Genomic DNA, 16,246 nt, shown 5'->3' with positions numbered 1-16,246 from the left:
AGTATCCAGGGTCCCCTGGGCATGTACTGTGTCTGTGCTCTGGCCCGGATGGCTGGGGCTGGGTGTTCGGCAGTCCTGTGCTCCGTCTCCCTCTCGCTCTGCCTATTCTTCTCTCACTGGGAGATGGGGGGAGGGGCGCTCGGGTCCCGCCGGGCCGGGGCTTGTATCTTACCCCTTTCACCAGTCGCTGGGTTCTCGCTGGTGTAGCTGCAGTCTGGCCACTGTCCTGAGTCTTCTGGTCTCTCTTTTAGGGCTAGTTGTGTTTGTTGTATTTTCAAAAGTATATATGTTTTTGGGAGGAGATTCCCACTGTCCTACTCACGCCGCCATGTTGGCTCCGCCTCCGCCTATGTTTTTTTCTAAGAGTTTTATAGTTTCACCAGCTATTTTCATTTGCCCCATTTTTTTATTGCTTCCCCCCTCTGTGTGTGTGTGTGTGTGTATGTATGATTGTGCATATACATGACTGTGTGGACACATGCATTCATTTCTCTTAGGTAGCCTTCTAAGATTGAAATCGCTGGTCATGTGGTATGTTTTTGTTAACTTTTTTACCCTGATGACTCTTTTCAAAGTAACTTACGTAGTATTATGTTCCAGCCACCAATGTATGAGGGTTCCAGTTTTTCCACATCTCCTACTGTACTTACAGTCTTTCTGACAAGGCCATGCTAGTGGGTATAAGGTAGTGTCACATTGTAGATTTAATTTACATTTCTCTAGTACTAGTGATATTGAGCATGCCGTCCTATGCTGTTGGTCATTTGTATGTCTTTGGAGAAGTGTCTGTTCAAATATTTTACAGGGACATGACACACCCCTTTTGGGTCATCTGTCTTATGTGTTGTAGGAGGTCAGATATTATGAATGCAAGTCTTTTATCTGATGGATCTTGCTTTTTTCACCCAGCCTGATACCCCTGTTATTTGAATGTGAGTGTTTAGTCACACTTTATTTCTTTGCTTTGTAATCTTGTAGAATTTCTGGTGCCTATCAATTCTGGATTCTGATTCCGCCCGCCCGCTGGGTTGTTCTTGTTTGATAATTTGCCTCCAGTAAATTTGTGATGTCTGTCTCTACTGCAGTGTGCAGTCACTGATGTCTGTGCTCATTTAAAAAAATTTTAAATCTTCTTAATCTTCTGTTGCTTCTATCTGCATTACTTATTAGCATTTAGCCAAAAACTGGACAGAGATTTTGTTCAAACCCTATCACTCAGGCCTTCCACTCTGCTGATGGATCTGTGTGTGGGCGGGCAAGTTACCTTCAATGTTCAGGTCATTTTCAACTCTGCCCTAGTTTTTGCTTTCTAATGGGCTATTTTGCATCTCCTTTGTGCATATGTGCAGGCTTCGGCAGCCAAGGGTGTGTGGGTGGCTTGGACCAGCTTCAGTTTCTAGTCTGCATGCCTCTGATAAATGTGGATTGTATAAAGCCCTTATCAAATCCCCATAGCTGTGTTAACCTCCACAACTTCCAGTTAAGTACCCAGCTGCTTTCTCTCTTGCTTTCCCCAAACAGGACTGCGGGCTCAGACTCTGGTCGTTTCCCCTTGAGATTATTACTTCAACTTAAAATGCATCAAGTCAAGTGGGTCCCTTCTGCCAATGGCAGCAAGCCCAGGCACAGGATCTGGGAGCACACCACCACAGGCTCACAGCATTCTTACAGTGAAGTTCTGTAGTTTTCTTAGTTATGGGCTTCAGTTGATTTCAGAGTGCTGAAAAAGTTCGTTTTTTTTAACAGTTTTAAAAAGGGAGGTGATTTGTCAGTCTCCTAGACTTATTTCGAATCACAGTGCAACCAAAGCAGTTGAATAAGAATGGACCTAGAGAGGACTTGTAAATTTCTCAAAGCTACCAGAATGCTAGAGTTTCATATGTAACCTATACCTCTTAAATAGATTACTTCTGGTAACTGATAACTGTTTTATTTTCAGATATTCTGTGTACTCATACTCATTTTAAAATAAATCCTGTTATTTAAATCTAGATAGTTATGAGCATATTGCCTCATGTAAGTATGTGGTATTTTAATAAAATATGTTGGAATGTAGACTTAATCTTTGGATTGAAAGAAAAACACTGAGTTGCAGACAGAGAAATTTGGAGAGTTGATAGATTTGAAAGAAAGGATTTTGTCTATGCAGATTCTCCCCGGCCTCCCTTCTGTCACACTCCCTTGAGTCCCCTTTCTTTTAGGCAAGAATGTGATCCCCTCCATTTACAACAGGAACTTAATTTAGTTATAATAAACACTTTTCTCTTTTCAATATTGCACCCTATGGTGACATAATGGGTAATCTCTTATGAACTTGAGAACACATTTCATGGGGAAGAAAAGTAAACAAATGACCAAGCCACCAGAGGAGCATGAGAGGGGAGCTGTAAAGCCTGGTTTGGGGAGCTTCATAGGAATCTCCTGCAGCTCTGAAAGCAGGTGTTTGACTCATACCCAGGAAAACCTGGAACCTGAGAGGGTGAATAAGTTGCTTTGGCCGATGAGGGGAGAATTGCTAATGTGTTGAGACTGTTCTGTGCTCAGGATTTGTTTTGACAAAAACTGCTGGGGTGCTTATGAAGGACAAGATGACCATCAAGCATGAGAGCGAGCTTTTCTGGTGGAATCTATTTTAGGTACCATACAAAAGGCCTCTTAGAGGTGTGAAGAGTCTTCACAAGAGGACAGTCCAAAGTGCATCTCCAGCTTCCTTTAGACCTAAGGACAAAGAAAGGCCAGCTGAGTGTATTACATTGACTCAGGTCAAGGGAGCTGTAGGTGAGAACAGCAGTGGGTACAGAAGTGCCCCTGAGAAAAAGAATCAGTTTTAAAATAATTGCCAGATTCAAACTGCTCAAATCAGAACAGTATGAGCCAGATAAGAACTCTACTGCCCCTACAGTTATCCTAGCTGGGGGAGGAGGGATGCAGTTTGGAAAGAAAGAAAAGGCCATTCCTGAGCCTGGCCTAACTGATTAACTCTGACCCCGGCATTTTTGTGCTTACATGGGGTAGACATTCTGTTTCAGTGCTTTGTGAGTTAAAACAGATCTATGGACTTTTTATTACTTGAGAATAAGGTTTTTCTTTTTCTCTGTGGGTGGAAGAAAATAGCTGGATATTTAAAAGTGTAGTAGGAGATGATGTTGCCTGCTGATTATATCCCATGAGTGAAAAATAGTGGTTATATATATTAACAGGTTTTTGTTGGAACATATTTTTTGTTGGGACGTGTGTGCATATATATAACTATCTGCATTTATACTGAGTTTATTTGGTCACAAATTTTATGTGGCCAAATGTGTTGATAATTTTCTTTTATAACTTCTGCTTTTGTTTGAAAAATCTTTCCACATTAAATAATACCACTTAGCTTGTTTTTCTAAAATATGTAATGGTTGAATGTTTTCATGAAAAGCCTAAACACTTTCTGATCTGGACCTCATTTCGGTATATGTGTTATGAGATGTGTAAAGTTCACAAATTGGTATTTCCCAAAACATTGATTTAATAATCACCCTTACATTTATGAGTTATATATTATACTCTATTATCTAATGGAGAAAATTCACTTATGGTAATTTTCTTTTGTTAGTATTTACTACTTAGCAAGCACAAGCTTGGGTACTCCTGGGATTGGATTTTAAGGGGCTTAAGTGGGATGGAGTATAGGACTGGATAAGCAAGAATTCTTTGATGTGGAAGCTTTCTGTGAGGAGATAGGGTTTATCACTCAAGCAAGAACCCCAGGAGGTGGAGGAAATTTGCTGTTAGGCTCTGTATTAGAACTCAGGAGACGGCAATGTTTAATGCCAAGTGAAGTGGAAATGCATCCACTGTCCTGCAATTCAGTTTGATACACTTAACTACTGAAAGTTAGCGTAGACCCCATAAGGTTAAGGGGCTCAGTCCCACAGCACCACCCCCACTTGAAAATACCAGGCCCAGCTGCCAAGTCCCCAGGCTACTTGCTCTTCTGTCTGACTTGGCTACAAGTTTGGGGATTCCCATGACCGTCCTTCAGGTTTGATAATTCACTAGAATGACTCAGGAAGGTGCTATATTTAGGGTTACTGATTTACTTCTAAAGGATGTAAAGGGACAACCAGATGAAGATATACATAGGCAGCAAGGTCTGGGCAAGGTCTACATGCCTTCCCCAAGCATATCACCCTCTCAGTTCATAGATGTGTTCCCCAACCCAGAAGCTCTCTGAGCCTCATTTCAGAGTCTGTTTGTTAATAGGGTTTCATTATGCAAGCATGATTGATTAAATCATGGGCCATATGACAACTCAATTTCCAATCTCCCTCCCTTAAACATTATGGGAGGCAAGAATTCTTTTTAATTTGGCATAGTGATTACAGATAAACCTCAAATAATGTAGAGGTAAATACTGCCAAGAGAATACTGCAAAGGAAGAATAAGGAGGGGACTTTGGAGCTGTAATGATTATTGGAATATATTTTATAAAGATGCTAGAGTACTGGTGCAAGAAGCAAACCCCGTAGAAAACCCAGAAACAAAAAGCATACCAGAGAATTTAAAGTTTGTAAAGTAACTTACACTAGGTGAGAACACTTAATTTAGGACAAGTGAGTAACCATTTTTTAAAAAGTTCTAAAGTGATGTATAACATACTCCAAAATAAATCTTGGATTGAATAAAGATTTAATTGGGGAGAAATAAAAGTAACGAAAGCGTAAATCTAAGGCTGGACCAAAGGGGAAGGTTATTAGAGATTTTACTAGAGAATGTTAATTCTTTTCTCATCAGTCTGCAGTTGATGACACACACTGCCACAGTCTTTGAAACCAAGAAAACTGCCTTCTATTATTGTATCCTTGGAGACCTCCTGGGGCCCAGTGTAATTTAGAAGAGGAGTAAACTGACGGCTAAGGAGATTTAGAGCTTTTTAGGAGAGTTTTGTGGGGAGGAGATGGCTTTTCTGTATGGACTAGTCTGCCTTCTACTGATTTCCTGACTCAGCCACCTCTCACTGCCATTGAAGGGAACCCAACGCAGCTCTCAGGCACTGGCTGAGATTTGCCAGGCCTGGGCCCCACACGTGCTCTCTCAGCACATGGCTCTGAGTTCCCTGCATTGTGATGCGGTCTGGGCCGGGTGCATTGCTAGGCTACAGTTTACTGTTCTAACTGCTGGTTGGGTGGTGGGCTGTTGAGACCAGGGTTGGCTTATACAGCTCTAATGCTGTGTAGCGGATGGCAGCAGGGGAGCTGAGGACTCCTTAAGCCTGAGGCTCAGACATGATGAAGCGGATTTTTGACTTCCAGGATAGGAAGGGTAGGTTGGCTAGAGGCGCCTTCGGCGTCCTGCGGAGGATAGGCGCCGGGGGCCGTGAATGTGGAGGAATTCTGGTACCAAATCCGAAGCAAAGATCTCGGAAAGCTCCACAGGGCTGTCAGCATGGGCGAAGTAGCCAGAGTAGAGCATATTCTGTCTCTGGGGAAAAATGACTTGAATGACAAGGATAAAATGAATAGGTAAGAGGGACTAGGAGGAGGTGGGCAGACACGGGAAAGTGGCACCTTCCTGGGCTCACCTAGGGAGCCGAGCCTCCCTTGTGCCAAGGCCCCGCAGCACCTGAGTCCTGGAAGTCTGATGAGGGGTCCGGCGCCCAGGCCCATGTTCTGAGCAGCAGAGCCAAACACTAGCTGGTTTCAGACCTACTCATAATTTCCCTTACAGAGCACTTGACTGACAGTTTTGCAGTGATTTAACTAAACATCAGTAGTAATAGAAAAGTGAAGTATAGACAGCATTTTATTTTTAATGTACACATTTTCATACCATAATATTAGATATTACAGAAAAGTGCATAATGGCATAAAAGTGCCTAACAAAAAGTAATACTGTGTAAAAGTGCATAATGAGGAAAAAAAAAGTTCTGTGATCAACTGGTAAAAATTCTTTGGGTAAAATCCAATATCCACTTTATATTGGTGGATCCACAGTATATGTTATTTACTGATAGACCTTGGAAAGGAATTTTGAAGTGGGAAATGTTTCTAGAGTAAGAAGATTCATTTCCTCAAAATGTGTGCTTTATCAATTTCGCATAAACCAAATAAAAAATAACCGTGGTTTTAAAAATTGGGGGTGACATATGCTGTCCCTCTTTTATTGCTGTGGTGAAATTTAGAAAACTCTTGGATATTAGACAAAGATTTGCCCTTCTAGATATCACAATGTGCTGTAAATTTCCACAGTGTTCTGATACTAAGAGCTGAAAGACAGTTATAAATGAATGGAACAGAATGGAAAATGACCAAATTCCCAAATATATGTAAGATTTCAGAACTTGATTCTGATGACATTTCATATCAGTAGGAAGAGGTGAATTATTCATAAATGGTGGAGAAATACCTGCTATTTGGAGAAGAATAGCTAGATTTTTATCCCACAAAAATAAGTTCCAGATGGAATTTGCATTACCAGTGTATTTTTCTTTCCATTTTAAAAAAAATCTGAGTTCCACAATGAACATGTATAAAAATTGTAGTGGAAGTTTATTAATAAAATAATTCTGTGGGAAAGAAGTATGACTTGCATAGATGAAAATAACTCTACTTTAAAAAAAATTTTTTGAAGATTGATAATCTTCTGACAACTTTTATCCTGTTCAGAAGTAAAGGGAATCTTTTTATCTGTGCCTGTAGATTTAATGTATATGTTTAATTATATACATTTTTTAATCACATGTAGCCTTATTACATATATGTAAACAATTATAGACCAATTAGTTGCATCCTTGTGAAAATAAAAAATAGCAAGTACAAAGGATGTTACTATTGCAAAAGTTAATAAAATTTTGGGCACGTCCTTATGAAAACAAAATAAAAAATAGCAAATATTACTATTGCAAAAGTATTGCCTTTCAGAAAGTAGTCTTTAAAGATACCAAACTCTCCAACTGCATCCATTTTTCCAGTCCATTGATTCATCAGGTATAACCTGAATGCCTGTTACGCAGCAAACATATTCTACTTGGGATTCTTTCATTCTTCAAGACTTCATGTTGCCCAGGATGAAGAAGATGAGAAATTTTAAATTGAAGTGTTAGGATCCAATCTCAACTGAAGCTTTTCCTCCTCCCTTTCAAACAAAATCAGTTCTGTTGGTACAAAATTGTAAAAGATAACCTTTACCTGTCTTCTTGAAAGTTTATAACAGTATTCAGCACTAAATTGATCATTGGAAATACCTGATTTTCATACAACCTATAAATCTAGGTATTAAATAAAATCAGTTATCCCTATCACTTGCATCCTGAGTCTCCTTTGGCTTGAAGTTTCATGAAAATTAAAATAAGAATTACTTTTAAAAAGTTCTGTTTCTGTTTTGACAATTCAGAACAGAACCATTATCCCATAATGCTTTTAAGAACTAAAGTATACTTAAATGTAAGCATGTGAACTGCAGTAGATGTGTTGTAATTACCATTATTTCATTTAACAAAAGTCCCAATGGATTTGTCTGATGCACTATTTTATGCACCAATAAGAAATTTTTTAAATGCTGCCAATTATAGTTGTTAGACATTATGAATTATAATTGCATTCCAATGTGAGATGTTAAAATGTGAGAAAATGAGAATCTTGAAATCATTAAAATATGGTGTTCTCTAATCCTTTAAAACTTATTTGCAAAGTGTAGGTATACTTATATCATTTTACTAAATAAAATTGCCTTTATAATGTAGTAGTTATAGTAATAATTATAATAGTAATATAACAATTGCTGACCTGCTGTTTTGTGCTAGGAACTGTTCTAAAACACTTAGCATAGATTCCCATTTAAACACAACAGTAGTATCCTGTGAGATAACTTATTTTTATCCCCATGATGTAGATGAGAAAATTGAGGCCCAGAAAGGCCAAGTGATTGCTCAAGTAGGGTTCAAACCCAAAGTGAGCTGAATCCCAAGGTCATGCTCTTTCTATTCAAGTAGACTGCACTTTCATTAATGTGGTAAGTAATAAGGCTGATAAATACTGTACCTCTTCCAGTCAAAAGTAAATATTTGTTTTACAGCATATGAATAATACACTATTTAGTATTTATAATTACATGAATAATTGTATGCTTTGAGGGAGTGCATTATAATTTTCTAACAAGTCTTCTTACTTTCCTAGGACTGCTCTACGTTTGGCCTGCACCAGTGGCCATGTAGAAGCGGTCACTCTCCTAGTAAAGAGAAAATGTGAGCTTAACCTGCGTGACAATGAAGAGAGGACACCTCTGATAAAGGTATGTAGCAGCCACCTCTGCCAGCCTGAGATGGTTTTGATGTAATAGCTGAGAAGAGAAATGAATTTATCTCATTTAAGCATATCTCACTGGTGAAACCTTATAGACTTTCTGGTTTGAAATCCTAGTTATAGTCTGTTTCTTGGTATAATACCAACAGGCCATACAATGTCAGCAAGAGGACTGCACACTTATTCTTCTGGAATATGGCGCCAATCCATATGTCAGGGGCATCTCTGGCAACAGTGCTCTCCACTATGCAGTTTGTAGCTTGCGTATAACAATAGTGGCACAGCTACTTTTATACAACGTAGACATTGAGGCAAGAAACAAGGTATGCGTCAACCAACTTTATCTGCAAAGATTTGAAATAACATGTTTTTAATTTCTTTAGTAGCCATAGATGATATAAAATTCTTTCACATATACATCTATATGTATGTGTATGTATATGTTGACACATACATATACTACATACTGTACATCAGGCCCTGTCACCATACAAGCAACTCCAAAGCCAAGTCAGGGAGGGCTAGAGAAAGGTGGTGCCCATACACAGGGCAGAACAGTCTCTTGGCCACCCTGCTGCCCCCCAGGGGGAGGACCTTCCCATGAGTGCCTGGGAGGGGGTGGTAAGCTCAGAGCCCAGAAAGGACGGAAAGCTGAGAGGGTGTGTGAGGTGATGGTGGAGGCTGGCTGCTCTGCAGGGCCTTAGGAAATGGGTGCTGCTGGGGATGGGTGGGAGAGGTGGAGAACTGGTACATGGCCAGAGGGGCTGGGTGAGTGCATGTGGGAGGGGGAAGCAGCAGACCACAGGCCCTGAGCACTCTAGGACCCCAGGGCTCTGAAGATCAGGGAGAGGGATTTGGGTCATGTCTTGACATCAGTAGGGCCATTCCCTTGTGCTGGCAACCGCTCTGCCAGCCATGTACCACTTTAGGGTTTCTCACGTCAGAGAGTAGCTCCTGCCCAGCCTCACGTATCTCTTCGTCAGCTTGTTGCTGTACTTGAGGAGCAGGTGATGTTGAAGCTAGTCTGCCGGTTCTTTATTCTGTACATACAGTCCCTCCCATGCTGCAGCCCTGACAGGTTGATACAGCTAGGGTCATTTTACATATTAGGAAACTCAAGCATTTCCTGACTGAAAATGTTTTGAGATAACTTAATTATCTAATATTCCAGTTAAAATAATGTCTCTTCTAAGGAAGTATTGGAGTACAGTTTTCTTGCATGCATTTATGGCAAGTATTTGTGAAAACACTGAATTTGTTAAAGTACAGCTTTTCTTTAAAATATTTTTTCCCCATCCCAAGTTTTTTCTAATTAGTGTAAAGCAACACAGGAAAGCCAAGTTTGCCTTGGAAGTAGGCTTTTATCTAAAACTCCAAAGAAATGCATTTTATAATATAAAATTATTGCTGCTGTTGACAAGTTGCTATTTCATAAAAAAAGTGACTTACATAAAAGTGATTCCTCTTTCATTGGCTAAAGCTTAAGAGGGAAAAAGGAAAGGGAAAAGGAGAGAGCAATCAGAAATATGCAGGCCAATTTAGAAATTTGGTAAATGAGGGGAAATAACAAGAGGGTTTTTTTTGTGTTTGTTTTCTTCATTCCTTGTTTTTCTGTGTGTAGGTGAGATGTCTTCGGCTTTGGGGGATAATAATTCTTAGTTTGGGAAAGAGGAAGAGTGAGTTGTAAACTTAGAGACTGATGTTAGGAGGACTCTGAGGAACCAGATCGGCAGGGAACAGGTGGTGATTAAGTGGGAAATGGGGGAAGAAGACATAATGAACTGAAATATCCTATTCGCACAGAAATAGCCATGTAGGTGAAAGTCTAAACTCTGTCTTCCCATCAAGAACATCTTGATGGGAAGGGAGGAGTTTATGAATAACGAAATGAAGTTACATTTTTAGTTTCCTTATCAGTCCCTGTTCTGCCCTGGCCCAGGAAAATTAAATGCAGTTTTGCTAAGGGACTTGTCTCTTATGCTTCCCTGTTTTTGGCAAAATCCTCAAATGATAGTGCAAATTGGCCACATATGTGAGACGTGAGACTGACATGATTGTCCAGTGCACCAGTTCTCAGCTAGCTTTGTGCCGGTGAATCAGAATCCCCTGGGGAACCTTAAAAAAAATGTACAAGCCTAGGCTATCCCCTGAAGATTTTGACTGAATAAGTCTAATATGGCCTGGATATGTATATTTAGAAATATTTCCTTGAGGTACTGATACAACTCTTGCTTAAGAATTACTGAATGGGTAAGTGTAATATATAAATTTGCAGATCTTACCAGCCTAAGAAACCTCTACATGAGTTGGAGTTTGATAGGTGCTACTTCCTTCAGCTCTCTCCTTTCTGACAATGTTAGCCTGTCTTCCATCTGGTCCTACCTCTGTGACTGAGAGGTTAAAAAAGAATATTACTGGTGTTATCTGTTGGCTTAAAGGATAACACATTTTTCCATTCAGTCATCAGTCGTTCCCTGGCACACAGAGAGTCCTTAGTAATTTACTTCTGGGTAGTCTTTTAATAAGTAGAGGCTGACCCTTGGAGGATTTTGCATATTTTGTTATCAATTCAAGTCATTAAACCAACAAATTGGTTATCACAAGCAGGGTTTTCCGATTGCAATACTAGTAAATCATGGACCTTCTTTTTAGCTGAAGCTGTGTGATAGACTGTCTCAGTATGTCTGTTAAATTCATAGAGCTCCGGCAAAATTATGATGGCAATTTTAAACATTGAAATCCTTGTACTTAGTGACAATACAGGTGGGAATTGTTTTAATAGGTTAGTTTTCAGCAGTCCTATGAACGTAGTTATCCATTTGTTTACAGTCTAGGAGAATTAAATACAAATAGATTGTAGCTTTCATAAGCATTGGAAAAATTCTTGGAGGGGTATTATGAATCTTTTTTTTTGTCAAATGTGCATCAGAATGGTTCAACAGTCCCCCTCCTCCTCCTCCTCCTCCTCCCCCTGCCCAGTCTTGACCCTGCTGATAACCACTAGTCACTTCTCAGTGTCTATGAGTCTAATGCTGTTTTGTTCCTTGTGCTTTGCTTTGTCTTTCTATTCCACAAATAAGTGAAATCATATGGTATTTGTCTTTCTCCACCTTTCTCTAACTTCACTGAGCATAATACTCTCGAGACCCATCCGTGTTGTTGCAAATGGCAGGATTTTTTTTTATGGCTGAATAATATTCCGTTGTGTATATGTACCACATCTTCTTTATCCAGTCATCTACTGAAGAATGTTTAGGTTGCTTCCATATCTCGGCTATTGCAAACAATGTGGCAATAAACATGGGGGTGCATATGTTTTTTCTTAATCAGGGATTTTGTTTTCTTCAGGTAAATTCCTAGGAGTGGAATTATTGAGGCAAATGGTATTTCTGTTTTTAGTTCTCAGAGGAACCTCCATACTGCTTTCCATAATCATTGCACCAATTTGCAGTCTCACCAACAGTGTAGGAACATTCCTGTTTCTGGGTATTATTAATTTAATAGCAATTTTTATTATATGTTGGGGCCCAATTTTTTTGTAAACCATATGATACTAAAGAAAGGGAAGATTTTACATACAAGTATTTGCTTTATATACAGCCATTTGGAAATGTAACATATAAAAACACAAGTGGGCTATAGACTAACTGTGGCCCCTGAATACATTTAATTTACCCCAATAAATTGAGTCAGTATTTAAAATGGAGGAGACTCATGCAGAAATCTGGGCTTCAGGCTTCTCCTAAAGAATCGTATCTGGAATGTTGAGCCCTTCCTACTGTGAGGTGTGCTGTGCAGAGGGCTTCCCCTTTTCTGTTCTCCTATCCCCACCTGGGGTCTTTACTTCCTTGGATCACCTTTGCCTCTGTAAGCACTGGAGGTTACAATTTGAGGTTACACTATTTTATAGTATATTTGGATAAGAATTTCAAGATTTTCAAGGTGGTCTGTATTAACTTATAATGTAGATTCTACATTGTATATTAACCTTGGGAACAGGATCGAATTTTTAAGTTAGAATTCATAAGTGGTTTTTAAAATAACTTTTTACATGTACTGTTAAGTAATCCTATTCCCATCAGAATGTCTATAAGCCTGATGAGATTAATCATGGTTACAGTTGGCTAGGTTATGCATATTACAGACAATATTATGTCTTTTTCCTCAGCATTGTTCCTTAAAAATGCAAGTGATTTAATAACTTTCATTATGCTACAAATAATCCATGTAGATCAGTATTAGAAGTTTTATTAATAAGCCGTTCTATTTTTGTTTCATATTTTGCCTGGAATATCATTTTAAGTAGCAATTAAAATGGAAACCAGAATAAAAACTGATTTTTTAAGAAAAGTTGATATGTAGGGTCTCATGGTTATATGATTGAGATTAAAATTTCATACTGAGCTTACTAACAGTGAAGATAAAACAAAACTGTCTTCTTACAATAGGACAAAACCCATGGACCATTTAGTAATAAGCAATCAAGCTCATTTGAAGCCTATATCTTTTCATTCAGAGCCCATTTCCGGATGACCCATTTGAGGCAGTAGTGCCTGTCATTGACATTTGGGAACCTGATACCATTGATAGAAGACAAGCAATTTTGTATACCTGGGGCAAACCTTCATTTTTACTGGAAAGCTGTCAAAACTGTATCCCTGAAACGCTAATTCCTCAAATGTTAATGTTTGCAGCAAAAAAGGTATAGGGCAAATAGGGAGTAAGTAGTTAAACAGATTTCTTTAGTACTAGACATATAATGCACAGTTTTTAGAGTATTTTTCAAACATAGATCCTGGAATCTTTTCACTGGGGCACAGTCATTAACTTTTGGTAAAGTAAATATTCTTTGGAATGATTAGTGTAAGAAACACTAGAGAGACTTCCTTAGGTTATTAATTCAGTAAAAATACTTAAAGCACTTCCTACAATGTTTTAAAGCTTGGAGGTATAGAGAGCTTAAGAAATAGCCCCTGACCTCAAAAAGCTCTTGGTTTAGATGGGGAGCAATAAGGTAAGTACAGAACACCATGGACAATACTGTGATGACAGCAAAGCCTTCTTGGAACACTTCAGGGTTTGAAGTGAGTTTTGGAGATGACTTTGCAGGTAATCTGTTGAAGAGGTAGAGCGAGGGGCATTTCCAGGCAAGGAGCAGCAGGTGAAAGCTCTGAGGGCTGAGAAGGAAGGAGCCACTTTTTAGTTTCCTTCTATATTATATGTTCAAGGGCAAAGGATCTCTCATAAGTTTTTGTAAGTTATAAATTGTTTTTGCTCTTTTACAGCATGATCTCATGCCACTTTTACTTGCTATATCTAAAAACAATAATCAAATGGTCGAGTTTTTAGTAAGTAAAGGAGCAAACATATACATCATTGACAAGAACAAAAGGTACAGTAGTGTTTTTTTTTTTTTATTTATTTATTTTATTTTTTTATTGAAGGGTAGTTGACAACAGCATTGCATTACATTAGTTTCAGGTGTACAACACAGCGACTCAACATTTATATACATGATATTTCTAGGTACCAGGTATCACCATACCAAGTTGTTACAATATTTTGACTATATTCCTTATGCTATACATTACATCCCAGTTACTTATTTATTTTACAATTGGAAGTGTGTTTATATATATATATATATATATATATATATATATATATATATATATATATATATATATATACACATACACATATATATATTGTGAGGGCATCTCTCATATTTATTGATCAAATAGTTGTTAACCACAATAAATTTCTGTATAGGGGGGTCAATACTCAATGCACAATCATTAATCCACCCCAAGCCTAATTTTCGTCAGTCTCCAATCTTCTGATGCATAACGAACAAATTCTTACATGGAGTACAAATTCTTACATAGTGAATAAGTTACATGGTGAACAGTGCAAGGGCAGTCATCACAGAAGCTTTCGGTTTTGTTCATGCATTATGAACTATACACAGTCAGTTCAAATATGAATATTCATTTGATTTTTAAACTTGATTTATATGTGGATACCACATTTCTCTATTATTATTATTTTTAATAAAATGCTGAAGTGGTAGGTAGATACGAGATAAAGGTAGAAAACATAGTTTAGTGTTGTAAGAGAGCAAATGTAGATGATCAGGTGTGTGCCTGTAGACTATGTGTTAATCCAAGCTAGACAAGGGCAATAAAACATCCATGTATGCAGAAGATTTCTCTCAGAACAGGGGGGGTGAGGTTCTAAAGTAGTGTTTTTCTTAACCCTTATTGCTCTAGTGTCATGACAACCGCTCACATCAGAAGATTAAATTAAGATGATTAGTTGATAATTATGTAGTGAAAATATCAACAACACATCATTAGTTAGTAGAAAAGCAATGATTCTGCCTGGGCAACAGCAGATACAGCAGGATTCGTTTACAATATTGGCTGATAACATTTTTTGCCCATATGATTTTAGATTAGCTAAAGGGTGGGTTACATACCAGTTTCATAAAGTACAGACTCTTTAAAGACACAACTTTGAAGTTTTTAACCATTTTATAGCTTTTTTTTGGTATCATTAATCTACAGTTACATGAGGAACATTATGTTTACTAGGCTCCCCCCATCACCAAACCCACCCCACAAACCCCATAACAGTCACTGTTCATCAGCGTAGTAAGATGCTGTAGAATCACTACTTGTCTTCTCTGTGTTGCACAGCCCTCCCTGTGCCCCCCCGCCCCACATTATACATGCTAATCATAATGTCCCCTTTCTTTCTCCCCCCTTCTCCCTCTCTTTCCACTCATCCTCCCAAGTCCCTTTCCCTTTGGTAACTGTTAGTCCATTCTTGGGTTCTGTGAGTCTGCTGTTGTTTTGTTCCTTCAGTTTTTTCTTTGTTCTTATACTCCACATATGAGTGAAATCACTTAGTACTTGTCTTTCTCCGCCTGGCTTATTTCACTGAGCATAATACCCGCTAGCTCCATCCATGTTGTTGCAAATGGTAGGATTTGTTTTCTTCTTATGGCTGAATAATATTCCATTGTGTATATGTACCACATCTTCTTTATCCATTCATCTACTGATGGACACTTAGGTTGCTTCCATACCTTAGGTATTGTAAATAGTGCTGCGATAAACATAGGGGTGCATATGTCTTCTTCAAACTGGGCTACTGCTTTCCACAATGGTTAAACTAGTTTACATTCCCACCAGCAGTGTAGGAGTGTTCTCCTTTCTCCATAACCTTGCCAACATTTGTTGTTGTCTGTCTTCTGGATGGTGGCGATCCTTACTTGTGTGAGGTGATATCTCACTGTGGTTTTCATTTGCATTTCTCTGATGACTAGCAATGTGGAGCATCTTTTCATGTGTCTGTTGGCCATCTGAATTTCTTCTTTGGAGGACTGTTGGTTCAGCTCCTCTGCCCATTTTTAAATTGGATTATTTGCTTTTTGTTTGTCAAGGTTCATGAGCTCTTCATATATTTTTGGTTGTCAACCCTTTGTTGGATCTGTCATGAATATAGTCTCCCATACTGTAGGATGCCTTTTTGTTCTGTTGGTAGTGTTCTTTGCTGTACAGAAGCCTTTCAGCTTGATACAGTCCCACTTGTTCATTTTTGCTTTTGTTTCCCTTGTCCAGGGAGATATGTATGAAGAGGTCGCTTATGTTTATTTCCACGAGATTTTTGCCTATGTTTTTTTCTAAGAGTTTTATGGTTTCATGACTTACATTCAGGTCTTTGATCCATTTTGAATTTACTTTTGTGTATGGGGTTAGGCAATAATGCAGTTTCATTCTGTTACATGTAGCTGTCCAGTTTTGCCAACACCAGCTGTTGAAGAGGCTGTCATTTCCCCACTGTATGTCCATGGCTCCTTTATCGTATATTAATTGACCAGATATGTTTGGGTTAATATCTGGACTGTCTATCCTGTTCCACTGGTCTGTGGGTCTGTTCTTGTGCCAGTACCAAAT

At 38.6% G+C, this 16,246-nt stretch overlaps 1 pseudogene; it reads left to right on the top strand.

Annotated features, from left to right (window-relative positions):
- LOC118923770 (butyrophilin subfamily 1 member A1-like) overlaps positions 1-16,246 on the top strand; it is a 54,874-nt pseudogene that overhangs the window by 10,656 nt on the left and 27,972 nt on the right.

This window comes from Manis pentadactyla, chromosome 16 (genome assembly GCF_030020395.1).
Source record: "Manis pentadactyla isolate mManPen7 chromosome 16, mManPen7.hap1, whole genome shotgun sequence".
NCBI lineage: Eukaryota > Metazoa > Chordata > Mammalia > Pholidota > Manidae > Manis > Manis pentadactyla.
This window is presented reverse-complemented; position numbering and strand designations above follow the sequence as displayed.